The following is a 17,113-nucleotide window of genomic DNA, read 5'->3' on the forward strand; positions in this document are numbered from 1 at the left end:
CATGTAAACAAATCATTGGATTTCCCGGAATTTTGTAGCGCTATAAATAGATTAGGTTTTTACATCCTTTTAAAAATGTATATAGGTGAGATTTTATACACTGATAAATTTAAAGTCCAGTCATTGAAGTCGAGAAATCTAATTTTAAATGATAAAAACAACATTATTCATGTGTACGTTAAGTCTGAATGAAATGTGGGAGCCATGTAGGATTAATCAGTTCATATTGTCCGTCTGTTTATCCACACTTCAACTATATCGTTATAATGAAATTATCATGTTGTACAGAATACTTTACAATATTATAAAAGCTATTAATTTTAATTTAATTGGGGTAGATTTTTTTGTCTTACTTTTTAACTTTGTATATTTCTATCGTGAAACACTATATGGCATATTTTTTTTTGAAAATTAAAGAATTTGAAACTATATGTGGGAGTAGATAAGAAAAAAAAACTAGTATAAGTTTTATAATTGTGTAGGTATGTGTCGGTACGTATAAATGAGTCCGTGTGCCTATATGCTATAGATTACTTTAAACATTATTAATACACTTCCTTATATTCGTATAGTCCCAGCCTGGTTTCAAACAATTCTGAATAAAATGTTGGATGAAATATTGACGTTGGTAATATTTAATGATTTATACACTGTATACGGTCTTTTGGAATACATCCTAACAAGAGGGTGAGAGGTAGTATCACCCGTGTGTCACATCTCCAATTCATATCAAGAACTATGCCCACAATTTTTTCAACATTATATTTAGCAAAGTGTTTTAGGTACATCAAGTTTATTAATCGCAAGTCCCGTGCACATTAGAGTCTTGTTTTCCATCATGGCCTAAGTTTAACCCGCTAGACCCTTACTTCTAACATTAACAAGGTTCATTTGTGCACATCTTGACCCTATATACACACGTCTAACTTTTCAATTTACAACCAATTTAAAGCTTTAAATTAAAGCTGAGAGTCCTTGCCTAGAATCCGCACATAAAAATCGTAAAGAAATGGTTTTTATCATATTGCGCTGTTTCTTGGAATTTACTGTTAATATACCAACTTTACTGAAACGATTTCATTCATGTAGATAATATTTTATAAATGACCATGTGTAATGAATTTTAGAATCATGATTGAAATACAGAATTGAAGGTTGAGTTTTATTCGAAAGATTATACTATATAGCCTCGGAATTTGTGCTTTTTAATAACGTTTATTATCTATGCCATATCATATTTAAACGGTATTTATAAAATAAATAAATGAATATAGGGCAAGAGGCATTGCAATACTAATAGCGTACGTGTATCCTCTCCATACAAGTAAATATGTATAATGACCTCAGGATGAATGAATTGTAAATAACAATACAGGTGGGATATTATGTGATACATTGAATTTCTCACTTGTTCAGTGCAACACACTGAAACGTATACCTCACTTTGTTATGTTTTTAATTAATTTGATATTTGGGCTAGATGTAAGAGACATTTCATATTGATGTTTTGGAGGTCCGTGTTTGCTCTGCTCATATATTGTATTGTTTTTTTTGCTTTTGATCTTGAATACTGTTCTTTGTTTTGGAAATTACAACGGTTCTCAGCTCTTACTTATTATTTCTTATATGTATTATTGGTAATGATACATTTTTGCATTAATGAATTTTATAGTTTTTAAATTGACGAGCATAAATGTATAGTGTTTTCATGGACATTGGATATAGGGTAAACAATGTATAAAACCAAAAAAGGCTGTTAATTCTGATCAGTTTATTTAAAAAACAGAATGAAAGGATATTAAGTAAACATAAGTTCACAAAATTAAAGCAACAATTATGTGTTTACAAATTACTGTTAAAAAAAAATAGAACACTTACAATATTGCAATAATATTTTTAAAAATAAAGCATCGATATCAAAAGTAACATTTTTCATAAAGAAATTTAAACATGAAATTGTCATTTAGCAAAATCAATGCTCTCATATGGTGGGGGAAGATCTAAATATAAGGCATTAGAGTGATTTTCGGTTCTTAATGAATGAACTTGACTGGGCACTATCCATTTATTACAGCGGCTTGAACATGTGTGGACTGAAAAGAAGTTGGTAACGGCACACTGAATTTCACCTGCAGAGCATTTCTCTGGAAAATATTTCGTGTCAGGTGATGCGAGTTGAAAACTTTTTCCATTTCTCTCCCAAGAGCCCTTCAAGCCCCTCAGAATATTATTTCCCTTTGATTCATGAAATGAAAAATGGCAAAGTTCCTGAATCACCACGGGACAAAACTTTGTAATCGTTCCTTCTCTGGTGACGAAGTTCTGGATATCTTTTAAGTAAGGCTCAAACAAAACGAATTCGTTGTCTGAAAGTTTCCGGCAATCTCCGGGAATGAATCTGTCAAAGATAGCAACAGTGTCCATTTCTGCAATATGACACTCAGGAAAATGAATAAATATACTACATTGTTTTAAAAACTTGTTGGCAACATCGTGTGCAGCTTGCGAGGCAATAATGTAGTCTAGAAGATCGTCCTTAAACCCCTTCCCGTTTGCTTTTACTCTCACGACTGCAGTTTGAATATCGTTGCAACAAGAGGACATTCTCCCCTTGTAAATATTGAAATTATGCCCTTTTTTCTTTCGCTTGTAATAAAAATTAGCCGATTTACTGCAATTACAGTCACTGTATTCTGTAGATGTAAGCGTTTTGTTGTCCATTGCGTGGTCCAATGTGACTACAAAATATTAGTCTCGGTTTTGGTGGAAGTCTGACAGTTTACCTTATTTTTCACTACCTTTTAACGCCTTAGATAAGCATTATAAATAATGATTGATTTTTTTAGTCTCATTTCCGAGTAATATTTTAAACGGGTATTTCCTACAGAATCGGTTTTCTAAGTAAGGTTTCGGTAAAGATGTATTTTAGCAAAATTGTATAGGACAGAGCAGATAAGACTTAGCTAAACTGCGGTCAAAAGAACTTTAAAAAAAGATTTCTAGCTTATCGTCAGGTGAGATTATTTTATCTGGAATAACCAAGATTAAGGAGATCGATATTTTAAAAAAAAATAGATTTCAGATTTTCTTCAGATCAGATGGCCATACACTCCAAACATTATAATGAACAATCAACACTAGACTGTTGTTTTTTTCATTTAAATAAAATGTCAGTCTTAAAACTGTAGTGATTTTATTATTATAGACAATCAACAATTTTCTTCGTGAAATAAAACTTAGTATTACAAGCAAGTTTCAAAAAAAAATTAATCTTTATTGAAAAAGTTGTCTTTTTTATAAAAAATTATAATTTATTTACATTTTGAAGAAATGAATTACTTTTAATAAAGGCGTTTGTCTTAATATGCATTTTATGTTAATTTAACTTTAAGGAATTAAAACTTCCTTGATTTCGATTAGATTCATTTCAGATTGATTAAGCCGTAAGTTATCGTTTACATTTTTTGCCTGGATTTCACAATGGGCGATTGATCACAGGAAAAACATAGAACTAACATAGAACTTTATTTAACTGTGTAAATTCTTAATTAAAAGAAAATTTCACATTAATTGGACCGTAGATCACGTCCCCAAAAGAAAAGTAAACTTTTTTTTCCCAATAAAGTTCCACAGTATAAAGTTACCGCACCTTTGGATGGAAAATGTCTACAATGCTTGAATGATCACAAAATAAGCAATTTCACTTAAGAGATATACATGTATATAGCCTAGTAAATCTGAGGGGAAAAATACTTTCTAGTTGATATATTTTGACCTCTTTGCCAAATTTTAATGTATGCCTTATCATCAAGATAAAAGTAGATGTTATGTTTTCATTGCAATCGATGAAAATTTGCTTTCTCTCCCTTTTTCACATTTTTATACAAAACTGTCTTTCCGCCACTTCCAATAATTTATTTAGAAACACCATTTTTCTCCCTTTTAAATATATTTAAATCATATCATATCAATAAAAGACACACAATGTTGGTTGGAACTGCTTGTACATTTTTGTAGGAGTCAAAGAAGACGTGTAAATTACTTTAAACAAGAAAACATTGATGTAACCATCAATTGTCGCCCGGGAGATATATAAAGTAAACAATGGAAATGAGTTTTGATCATCAAACGCTTCGATGTCTGTGAAAAGGCATGCCTCTAATTGATGGAGACGATAGTTGCGAATATTTTGAAAACTTATAGTCGGATAAAAATCAAACAAAAACGATACAATTTTAAACATAATCAATTCCTCAAGAAAATGTTGGATGCATAAAATATAAATTGAAGTTAGACACATGCATCACCTTTATTCAAAAATTTATTTTTTTCAGTTTGAGAATATAAAACACGAACTGTGCATCTAGTACGTTTTTATGCGAGAAGTAGAATTCGATACTCTTAAAAAAGGGACCTGTCGTTATTTCGATAGTAAAAAAGAGAAAGAACATTCTGATTAACACTCTTTTCAATGTTTAGAAAACCTTTAATTCTGAATAACTACTCCCATCCCAATCCCCATATACCAACACTTAAACTTATATGTATAGAGCAGCCCGGTCCTCCGGGCTGCAATAAACGACCAAACTAGTGGCTCCGCTTAGAACGAGTACCATGGAACACCACGCCTGACACGCAGGGAGGCTAGACACACAAGCTGCCTAGCTTTTACACCCTGTCTCTGGGTTACTCGTGAACACCAACGCCCTGTAGCCTCTCCTCCTTTGATGAGGTAGAGGAGATCTGAAAACTCAAATCCTGCAGATCCCAAGCATTTACAGTTCATCCAAACATTTTCTCAAAGGCATTCAACTCTATTAATTAATAGAATAGAGCTCTATTGATTATGCCATGAAAGTGGATCATTATTTTTTTTCTTAGAAAATCTGCTTCTCTGCTCTTGTTCTCGTATATTGTATTCAGCCGATAAACCAAGTTTATAGTATTAGTATGTAGGGGTGCCTCTTCTAAAATTGTATCTTGCTTGGTCTCTGGGCTTGGTCAGGGGTTCTGGTGTTAAGGCGGAGAACTAATGATTATAAAGTGAAGAACTCTTTAAAAATCTTCTATTTATTGTAAATTAATCATATAAACTAGTGCATGGTTAATACGATCAGGGGTGCCTCTTCTGAAGTTGTAAAATTCGTAGTCCTAGAATTTCACAATTTTGGGAAAGGTCAGGTCTCAATCGGCAAATGGTGGCGTCTCCACATTAGTAAGAAATTCTCCATAGGGACGTAATACAACATGCAAACAAATAATGAAGAAGCCTCTTCCAAAATCATAAATAACTTGGCCCCTGGGTCAGGTATTCTCATGTTGTGAGGATCGACGCTCCATAGTTAAACTACATTAATTCTATCACATATTTATGAAAATATCATATTTATAAAAAAAATATATCGAGTTACTTTATTGAAATTAAACGCTTTTATTGTCCTATTTATTGTGCCTTAATCTGATATTCTATATAATCGTAAAAAAAAAAAAAACATTATGCATTCTTGTATTTCTAATGCATAGCGCTTCCAAAATTACAAGTGAAGAGTAGAATTCAAATATAATTTAACTGATAGGCAAAAAAAAACAAAAAAACAAACAAACAAACAAACAAAAAAAACGGTCACCACAATTTAAATATCATTAAATGTGTTTATTTTAAACTTCCCTTTACTTGTCTAAATATCATTCAAACCTAAAAGCATTTCACTTGGATGCATTTTAAAAAAAGAAAGGAAACAAAAACTGAAAATTGATTTTAAAGATGATTCAACACAAAAAAGGGAAGGGTATTTTTTTTTTTTTTTTTTTTTTTTTTTTTTTTACATATAAACTAATATAGAAATGATGCTTTAAATTTCAAAACTTCCTAATTAAAAAAACTTATCTGCCTTCGGGCATTTATAATTTAGTCCAATTTTTATCATCGTTAAATATAATAAAGCATCGTCTAGTAATTTAAATATTTGACAAAAGGATTCAATGATATATTGGAATAATGATACATCTGTATATTTACGTACAGCCGCTTTTTAAAAGGCGAAGATTTCAATCAACATGAGTGGTGAATTAAGGTAAAAACATACTTTAAAAATCATTGCCAGATACATATATATCTATAGGGAAATAATTGAATAATTAATGACAAAGACTAAAGACTTTAAATACGCCGTGATGAAATTGAGACTTTTGTTTTGCGGAGAATGTAATTAAAGATTTTTTTTTTGGTGGAATTTTCCAAGAGCATTCACATAAAGCGAATATTCTATATATTCACCTGAGTATACCCAATAAACCGGACGAATTTCATATATAGTGGTCCGAATTTCTTTCTTTATTAGTGTTATATAAATTTCCAACTCAACATCGTTGGTAATTTTTAGTGCTTAATATATATATATATATATATATATATATATATATATATATATATATATATATATACGAAAACCTTTAGTTTAGCTTAAGCGCTTTCATTTCAAATCTTCAGAAGCTTTATAATACGTAACATAGCAACATAACGTCATAACAATTTTCATCAAAAGGATTCAATGATATATTGGAATATATAAGGATTCAATGATATATTTAAGAAATAAGGTATCATTTTTTGAGTTTTATTGAGATGTAAAACGGGTTGGTCACGTGATGAAATCCCATAAAGCCCGAAGGGCTTTATGGAAGATTTGATCATGTGCCAACCCGTTTTACATCTCAATAAAACTCAAAAAAATGATACCTTATTACTTATATTTACATTTGTGACTTATTCATACTTTATATTTGCCTGATTGTTACTTTTAACGTGTGAAATGCGTTAATTTTTCAAACCCAACGGCATGTATGTAATCAACTAAACGCGCGTCGACCCTTTATGACGTCACAGAGAAATTACGTCGAACGTTTATCCAAACACACATCTATGACCTCTTGACCCCATACCTGTATTTACACAGTTATAAAAACGCTTGCCTTCAGTAATGTTATATAAAGGAAAACATTTGCAAATGTAAATATTGGAATATAATGACGTTATGACGTTATGTTGCTATGTCACGTATTATAAAGCTTCTGAAGATTTGAAATGAAAGCGCTTAAGCTAAACTAAAGGTTTTCGTGTTTCTTTTTTTAAAAAGATTTACCTGTAAACTACCGAGCACTGTGGATTTTTTTTGTTTCAATACATATATATATATATATATATATATATATATATATATATATATATATATATATATATATATATATATATATATATATATATATATATATATAAATTATATAATCTTTTACTACATAAGTTAAAAAAGAGAACGCCTAGACAAGCTATTCCTTGCATTATAGTATTTTTTTTTATCAGGAGGGGCGAGTTTTAATTGATCGTTCGACAAAATCACAACGCGAATAAAATAATAACTACATATATCCTAGAAGCTCTTTCAGTTCTTACTACATGTACGCGTGTGTTGGCGGGGGGAGGGGGGGGGGGAGAGATGTAGATATCTTTTCAGATAACGTCCATGTGGTCTAAATTTTTGTTCAGATGTTAAAACTAGTAGTAAACAACAGTATTTGTTGAATAAAATATACCCATTCCATTTGTTGACTGTATCGGACACAGTCAATAATAATTTTAATGTCAACATAGTTTGAAGTGTGTACAGTGTGATTTAAAAGAACTTCCGATATATTCTCTTTATTTTCGAAGGTAAATATATCATAAAGCACTTAGATATGGTTAATTAATGAACAGTTTCGAAGAAAAACTACAATGATTCAAAGAAAGAATACAAACAAAAGGTAAAAATTATTTGAAATAAAATCGTCTTTTTTTCTTTTTTCTTTTTTTTTTTTTTACATTTTTGAGATAATGCGAGATAAGAACAATTGTTCTTTACATAAACAATTCCAATATCTCGGAAATTCAGTATCTTTCAACTTTTGGTTTGATTCAGAATTTCCTTTTTACTGTTTATAAACATAGCGAGTCATAAGTGAAGAATGTGTTACATAATATTAAACATGAAGACGCATATACGACCTATATTTTAGTATGTCTTCGGCTTTTAATTTTCTATAAGTATACGTTATCAAATTAAAATTATGTATCTCAAATTACTTAATCCGCAGGTAAGACGTGTATCGTTTTTAAATGGGCATAGGGCCAGTCATTTAAAAAAAAATTGTCAAGCATTGAAACTCCATGATCCTATTTCATGAAAGAGGGGAGGGGGTTGGTTCCCAGTGTTTTTCAAGTTAATTAATACCTCACCAAATATCCATGATTTACCTATACCTCAACAATAGTGTAGTAGCGCCCTTCCAATAAACAACCTTATTTAAGTTATTATTTGGAAAATATGGAATGGTTGGGGGTACCCCCTCACCCGTCTACTACATGCCTGCATCTAACAAAATATCCAATTGTATCTACAGAAAATGTGGCTTTCTTAAGCCAATATTATTATTCGTATTGTAAAAATTCTAAACAATAATAAAGATGAATATTTTAAAACAAGAATGACATTGTCTTTTCTAGTTGTTTGTCAATTGTAAGTTTCTTTTAGATTGATCATTTAACCAAAATAATGAAATGCTAGTTTTTCGTTAACTTAGCACAAAATATTACATAAATTGAAAGAATTGAGATAAATATTACGATAAGAGTCAATAATATTGTGTTTTCGACAAAAAATAAATTTTGTTTGAGACAGAGGGAAAATCGTGCTCTTCGTGTGTAAAGCCCACATATAGGTTATCAAGTGTAACCCAGATAGCATGAGGACATTGGCCCAACAATGTTGGTTATGTTGGGCCAATGTTAGCAATTTACGTTGGCCCAATGTCTTATTGCTTATTGGCGCGCCGTTGGCCCAACATGTTGGGCCTATGTTGGTACAACATTGTTTGTTTATTTGTCAACGCTGGTACAATGTTATTCAAACATACCAACGCCAACGCAATATTTTGTAACGTTGGCCCAACGTTGGACCTCAGTTCAAAATATTATCATGACGTTGGTCCAACGTTGGCACAACGTTTTTGTTGAAATGTCAACGTTGGTACAACGCTATTCCAACATATCAATGCTAACCAAATATTTTGTAACGTTGGTCCTACACTTGACCTCAATGATGAATATGATTATTACGTTGGTTCAACGTTGATACAAAGCTGTTTGTTGAAATATCAACGTTGACACAATTTTTCCTAAATACAAATGTCTTACAAAATTAATTAAATTCTGTAATTATGTTTCCCATATTATACGACACAATTAATTTCACCAAGTTTGGTCAAATATTTTTTTCCTCCTAAAAATATATCACAATATATTCTTTGTCACTTTCACTTTCATTAAAGTATTCCATGGAATGTAACTAAGAGAAGCAAGAGGTAGAAAGTTCAAGGTCTCTCAAGTATATTCCACATCACTATGTCCACTACAAAATATCGCTTTGATAAGAGTCTAAGTTCTAATTGTAGAGTTTTGGAAGGTTATATATGAATCATTTATTACTTTTTCTGTTGTTTATCTGTTCTTAGAATCCATGTCTCCCACACATATTAAGAAGATGCCTCGGTCTCAGATAGTCTCAATAGACTATCAATAGTCTCAGAGACAGCAGAAGGTTTTTTCCATCTCAGCAATTACTGTAAACGTTAAGATCGTCATCAATTAAAATAGTATTTTCAAATGTTCATAACCATCACACTTATTTTTAAAGCAATCCTTAAGTTTGATTTTCACATTATTAATTATCAATAACAAATACAAAAACAACTTACTTATATTTTATTCTCGCGTTCACTTACAAATCCGGACATATCTGCTTTGTTCAAGCTCGCCAATTCCTATAAACGTTAAGATGGTCATCAATTAATAAAGTTTAATAAGCGCCCCGTACTGATAATTTAAAAACTTACAGGGCATTAAAATGTGGATACACATGTCACATATATATTTTAAAGCAATCTTTTATTTTGCATTTCACATTATTACTTGTTTCAAAAATAAAAACAAAAACTATACTTACATTTCAAGGGTTAAATTCTTTCGTTCACATAAACAGACACATACGCTTTAAATTGTTCAAGTGCGCGGTTAAAAAATTATTAAGATGCCGGTTTCCTTGGAGACCTATGAGTCACCTGCCGAGCCAGTGAATTTCACCTGTGACCTATTTATTTTGGAGCCCAAAACACAACACTTTAAATTTGATTCAGTGATGCTAAATACAGAATCTACCAAGATACAAAATTACTATATGTGATTTACAGACTTTTAAAGATTGTCTCATAATTTTCCATTCAATATAATGAAGATCAATGTTTACAAGCATATTCAAGGAATTGTGGTCCCCCGCTTTCTGTGTTTTTGTGGTTGAGATGTCATTCTTATGAGATATTGTGTGTAATATAAGCACCCTATCTTATGTCATTTATTTAGAAATCATCACGAAACTCCAAGGTCAAATTGTTAAAGTTCTCGGTATCCAATGAAAGGTCTTCTCAAAAGGATTACATATAAGTATGAAAGCCCTAGCCCTTACCATTCAAAAGTTATGGTCAAGGTTAAAGTTTTTTCATAAGTACGAAAAATCTCCAAGGTCAAGGTCAAAAGGTCAAGGTTGTTGATATCCAATGAAAACTGTTGCCACAAAGAGTACATATGTTAAATGTGAAAGTCCGAGTATCTACTGTTCAAAAGTTGTGACCAAGGTCAAAGTTTTTGAAAAGTAGGTCAAACACCAAAGTCAAGGTCAAAGGGTCAAAGTTCTTGGTATCCAATAATAGGACTTCTCAAAAGAATTACTTTTATGAAGTATGAAAGTCCTAGGCCTTACCATTCAAAAGTTATTGTCAAGGTTAAAGTTTTTTCATAAGTACGAAAATCTCTTCAAGGTCATGGTCAAAGGTCATAGTTGCTGAAATCCAATAAAAGGTCTTGTCACAAAGAATGTATATGTCAAATATGAACGTCCTTGTATCTACCATTCAAAAGTTATGGCCAAAGTAAAAGTTTGGAATTTTTGTGTAAAAGTGGGTCAAACTCCAAGGTCAAGGTCAAATTTGGTGGTACCCAAAGAAAGGTCTTATCACAAGGAATACACATATGAAATATGAAAGTCGTAGCTCCACTAAATCAAAAGTTATGGGCAAGGTTAGAGTTATTGTTACGGACAATAATGAGTTGCTTAATATCACATTATCATCGATTTACAATAAATAAACCTAAATTGGTGAATACTTTTCGCAATATTGGGCCAACGTTGGACCAGCATTTCATCTCAAACATTACAGGCTACCTGTTCATGTAATCCCAATATTCCTACTATTGGACCAACTCCAGTCCAGTCTTACAAGCCCAACAAAGAGCGATGCCTCATTATATTGTCAACATTTATCAAGCTGGACCAACGCTGGGCCAACAATGAATATTTAACAATAAGTGGCCACCTTTCGTGTCAACATGTACTCAGTTAGACCTACGTTTGACCAACATTTCATACCCAACACACAATGGTCTTGATCCTGTCAACATTTACTCGGTTGGACCTACGTTGGGCCAACATTTTGATGTCCAACAAAAAGTCGGTTTCTTGTCAACATGTTACTACAATGGGCCAACATCACATGCCCAACACCGTTGGTTTAGCTTTCATACCAACGTAGATGAACGTTGGACCAACGTTGGGCCTACATTTGTTCCCCAACGCCAACACTCTACCAACCATACAACCAAAAACTAACGTTGGCCCAACGTAGTCACGCTATCTGGGATAGTAGTTAATTTTTTTCTGGAGTTGAGGCATAAAATTGCGTGGTTCTACTGCATTACAGTGTGTATCTCAAAGATATGTAAACTTATCAAATGTTTCATGAACTTCAAAAAAATACAGAAAGGATAAAATAATTATAATATTATTCATGTCTCAAGATATATACAATTGTGTTCATTTATAAGCATGTGTGTATGGCACAGTGGTTACGGCTTCTGCTCTAGAGTCGCGGAGAAAGGAGTTGATCCTTACGTCGTTACGTGTTCGAATCCAACTGGGACGTGGAGACCGATCATTCAGATGAGACCGTATATAAACTGAGATCCAAGTGTCGCAGTAGGTGTTGGCACAAAACATTCCCTCACTGCTCAATGGCACTGAGAGCCGATTAGTAGACAAAATTTGCAGCTCTGAAGGGCTAATTGTAATGTCTACGTAGTCCATAATAGTTAAATATTCTTGACAACTTGAAGGGAAACAAAACATTTTGAAGTCTCGTTGTGACGTCACACCTTCCAACATTTGTCGATCAACTACATTTCACTTTATTATTCTAGACAAATGTTGAGTTTATCTAAACCCAACCATTTCCATTCCTAAGGACCAGTAAACTCGCTAGATTTGAATTTTCTGCCATCCAACATAAATTCAAAACAAGCGAATTTATTGATGTATAGACACCACTATAAAGGGTGAGAAGGTGGATAAAATATACATGATCAAAAAAGATATTTTCAGCCCCGTGGGGATCCGGGTTAGAATAGGTCCTCAGTACCCCCTTGCTTGTCGTAAAAGGCGACTAAATGGGGCGGTCCTTCCAATGAGACCGTATAAACCGAGGCCCCGTGTCACAGCAGGTGTGGCACGATAAAGATTACTCCCTGCTCAGAGGCCGTAAGTGCCGAGCATAGGCCTAAATTTGCAGCCCTTCACCGGCAATAGTGACGTCTCCATATCAGTGAAATATTCTGGAGAGGGACGTTAAACAGTATACAATCAATATCAAAGAAATTTAAAAATAACAATGTTTAGAACCATTTCCAGCTTAGTTTGGACTTTTAGTAAGGCGTGGTATTTTCGACGTTTCATAATTAGCTTCAGAAATTAATACAGCTTCCCCTCACTGTTGAAATAAATACTGAATTAAAAAAAAAGTGTGTGTGTGTGCGAGGGTGCGTGCGTGTGTGTGTTTATTCCAAAATTGGGTGAACACGGACTTTAAAATGTAAAGCAGATAAAGAGACAATAAAAGTTTTCATATGAAACCGAAACTCCAATAATCAGTGACATGTTCTTTGACAACAAAGGTATTCTTACATTATAAATATTTGTTATCTGTCTCTGTCGAATCAAATAGAAAAAAAGGTGTATTGTTTAAAAATGTTCATAAACTGTATACTTTGTATTAAATACGCTGGTTTTAGAGTTACAGTAACGGATAATCATTATGTACCTGTCAAAAAATGCATGGACAGTGGTGTAAAATGCATGTGAAAATAATTCATTGAAAATGTACCGATTTTACTAAATTCTGCGACAAAATCGACTTCTTTCGGTCGTGATCAGCTGTGTGTGACGGAGTAATAGAGAAATGCAAGAAAGTGGCGGAATGGTGCTGGATTAAAGCTTGCAAATATTCTATTTCAATAAATTATAGTACCCGATACTGATGAACAGCCCCGTATACCCTAGAAACCCTTAAAGTAAGTCAGTAAGAGGTCTTAAGCGAAATCCAATATGGCAGGTAGTTGCAAGCCTTGGTTATTTTATAGTATAGAGGGGGTAGACCTAATAACATATACTTATCTTTCTTCATTTACAGACTTACATGGGGAGCGCCTAAGGATAATAGTAAGGAAAAATTCAATGAATATGTATTTTTGGATTTTTTTGGATATCATATAAAAATGTATCTTCAGCTTTTTTGTGCTCCGTCTAATTAACAAGATACCAGCACAAATAGCAGCACTAAATGTTGTAAAATAAACAGCAACTCAGAAAATAAAAATTCCATACAGTATCATTTTTATGCAGAGTAAACTCAGTTTCGATTAATTTGAGCTCCTTTGGCGTAAGCTCCACTGAACTCTAAAAATTGTGCACTAGCGGATTTGTAAATACTGTAAAAGCAGAAATGTTCGTGGGGGATTAAATTTTGGGGTTTTTTCGTTTACAATTATCAACAAAATCTGCAACGAAATTTCTATATGACTATATTTATTGAATAGGATAACTTTAAAACAACGAAATCAAATGTTCTCAAACCTATTTTAGATGACAGATCAACGAAATTTTATCCCCATGAAAATGTGTGCTTCTACAGTATTATTATACCCCCTCTCCGAAGAAGAGGGGGTTTACTGTTTTAGCCTTGTGTGTCTGTCCGCCTGCGGAAGAGGGCCGGGCTCTATTGATTATGCTATGAAAGTGCATTCCTACAAAACCGGTTTCTTTACGTAAAGTTTCGGTTAAGATATATTTAATCAATATTGTCTAGGACAGAACAGATAATGTTAAACTAAACTTGCGGTCAAAAGAACTTCTAGCTTGTCCTCAGATGAAGTGATTTTATCTTGAATATTTTAAAGATTAAAAAGCTTAATATCAAAACAAAACAAAAAAGATTTGTGATTTTCTTCAGAGAAGATGGTCAGACAATTATGAACAAGCAATCAAAGACAATAATGAACAAGCAATCAAATTAACCGTTTGCCGTTTTTTTTAAATATGAAATTTCAATCTTAACAAAACTGTGATTCCATTATTAGACGTCCAAAGTTTTTCTTCGTTCAATAAAACTGAGTATAAGTTAACTGCAATCAAGTTTCAGAAATACTGATTAACTTTGTTTGAATAGTTATCTTTTACACAAATTTATAATACTTTTACATTTTGTAGAGATGGATTATATTTTGTAAAGGCGTTTGTCATATATAAATTTTAGGTTAATTTACCTTTAAAGAATTAAAACTAACTTGAATTCCAGTAGATTTAATTCACATTAATTTAACTCTTACTTATAGTTAAACTTTACATGTAGATTTTTTGCATGGAAAATTTTCACAATTGGTGATCGATAAGAGAGGAAAAAAGTTTACATAAAATTTATTTAGCCATGCTAATTTTTAATCAAAAGAAAATTTTCAGCTTTACATACATTACTTGAACCGTAGATCACACTCCCAAAGGGAAAGTAAACTTCTTACAACAGTTTTAACTTCCTTGATTTCCCAGAGTATTAAGTTAATTGCAGTTTTGGTTGGAAAATTTCCACAATGCTTGAATGATCACAAAATGAGCAATTACACGTAAGAGTTTTATGTCAGTTTGTAAATGTGAGGGGAAAACTTTTAAATTCTAGTATCAATAACTTTTTTCTGATTGATTTATTTCGAGATTTTGAACAAATTTTAAAGTATGTTTTATTATCAAGATAAAATTTAAGATATTATGCTTTGCAATCAATGACAATTTGCTTTCTTTCCCCTTTTCACATTTTTTATACCAAACTGTCTTGCAGTCACTTCTAAAAATTAGAAATTTCATTACTTTTCTTTTTAAAATTAATAAGAAATCACATCATATCTATAAAATACACACGTTTACATTCACTCAGTTGAAATTTGCTGTACTCTTTTGTTGACGAAGGAGTCGAAAAAGATATGAGAATACCATTTAATAAACGAAGAAACTATAGTGGCTCCCCATAGATGCGAGAGTCATGGAACCCCATGCCTGACACGCAGGGCAGCTAGACACACAAGGTATACAGCTTTTCCGCCCTTTCTCTGAATTCTTCATTAACACCAACCGGCCTGTTGCATTTCCTCCGTTATAATGAGGTACATGTAGAGGGTTTGAGCACTGCTGCAGATCCCAAGTATTTACATTTCATCCACACATTTTCTCAATAGCATTTCATATATTCCCCCGGTGTATTAACAAAATCAACTATTTGGTGCATTTTCATTTAGATTAAAAGGGCCTCTTCCAAAATTGTTGAATTTGTGACCTAAGGGGTAGGGGTTCTGCGGAAGAGGGGCGGGCTCTATTGATTATGCTGTGAAAGTGCATTATTTCTCAGAAAATCCTTTTCTCTGCTCCTCTATATGTTTAATGTGTTCAGCAGATAAACTAAGTTTATAGTATTGTATTGGTATGTAGGGGGTGCCTCTTCTAGAATTGTATCTTGATCTCAGGGCTGGGTCAGGGACTCTGGTGTTGGGGCGGGTAAGTATTGAACATAAAATGATTTATTCTTTCTAAATGTTCTCTCCCCCTGTACATATATCGTAATAATGGTTAATATGATCAAGGGTGCCTCTTCTAAAGTTGTCAAATTCGCGGCCCTAGAATTTCACAATTTTGGCAAAGGTAACCTCTCCACCGGCAAATGGTGGCGTCTACATATGATTGAAAAATTCTGCAGAGGGACGTAATACAACACGCAAACAAACAAATGATGAGCAAGGAAGCCTTCTTCCAAAATCATAAATAACTTGGCCCCTGGGTCAGGGATTCTCATTTTATAGCATGTTAATGTGAACTACATAAATTAATTCTACCACATATTTATGAAAATATATCAAGTTACTTTATTGACATTAAACTCTTTTATTATTATATTTATTGTGCTTTAATCTGATATATTATATAATAGTCAATATAACAATAATACAATATTGTATTTCTAATGCATAACGTTTCCAAAATATTAAAATTTCAGGTGAAGAGTACAATTAAAATATAATGTTACTGATAGACAAAAAGACGGTCACCACAATTTAAAGGATATTAAATGTGTTTATTTTAAACTTCCCTTTTCTTGTCTAAATATTATTTAAACCTAAAAGCGTTTCCTTTGAATGCATTTTAAAAAAGAAAGGAAACAACAACTGAAAATTCATTTTTAAGGTGAATGAAAACTAAAAAGAAGGGAATTTTTTTTTTACATACATGTATAAACAAATATAGAAATGATGCTTTAAATTTCAAATCCTCTTAATTAAAAAACTTATCTGCCTCAGGCGTTTATATTTCAAGTCCAATTTCATCATCGTTTAATATAATAAAGCATCGTCTATTAATTTAAATAATTGAAAAAAAGGATTCAATGATATATAGGAATGATACAGCTGTATATTTACATCCACTTTTTCAAAGGCGAAGATTTCAATCAACATGAGTGGTGAATTTTTTAGGTAAAAACATACTTTAAAAATTATGGTTATTTTTATCTGGTCGAATTTTCCAAGAGCATTCAAATAAAGCGTATTTTTATATGTAACCTTTTACTACATATACGTTAAACAAGAGAACGCCTAGACAGG

General features: G+C 32.3%; 1 long non-coding RNA gene across 1 annotated transcript in view; it reads left to right on the top strand.

Moving 5' to 3' along the window:
- Positions 1 to 14,951: 14,951 nt before the first annotated feature.
- LOC134273034 (uncharacterized) overlaps positions 14,952 to 17,113 on the top strand; it is a 31,999-nt gene continuing 29,837 nt past the window's right edge. Inside the window, exons 1-2 of the long non-coding RNA XR_009993344.1 lie at positions 14,952 to 15,104; positions 15,948 to 16,013. This is a non-coding gene — a long non-coding RNA (uncharacterized LOC134273034). The remainder of the gene's footprint in view (positions 15,105 to 15,947; positions 16,014 to 17,113) is intronic.

Source organism: Saccostrea cucullata, unplaced genomic scaffold (assembly GCF_032062105.1).
Source record: "Saccostrea cucullata isolate Sc308-1 unplaced genomic scaffold, CSIRO_AGI_Scuc_v1 ctg971, whole genome shotgun sequence".
Taxonomy (NCBI): domain Eukaryota; kingdom Metazoa; phylum Mollusca; class Bivalvia; order Ostreida; family Ostreidae; genus Saccostrea; species Saccostrea cuccullata.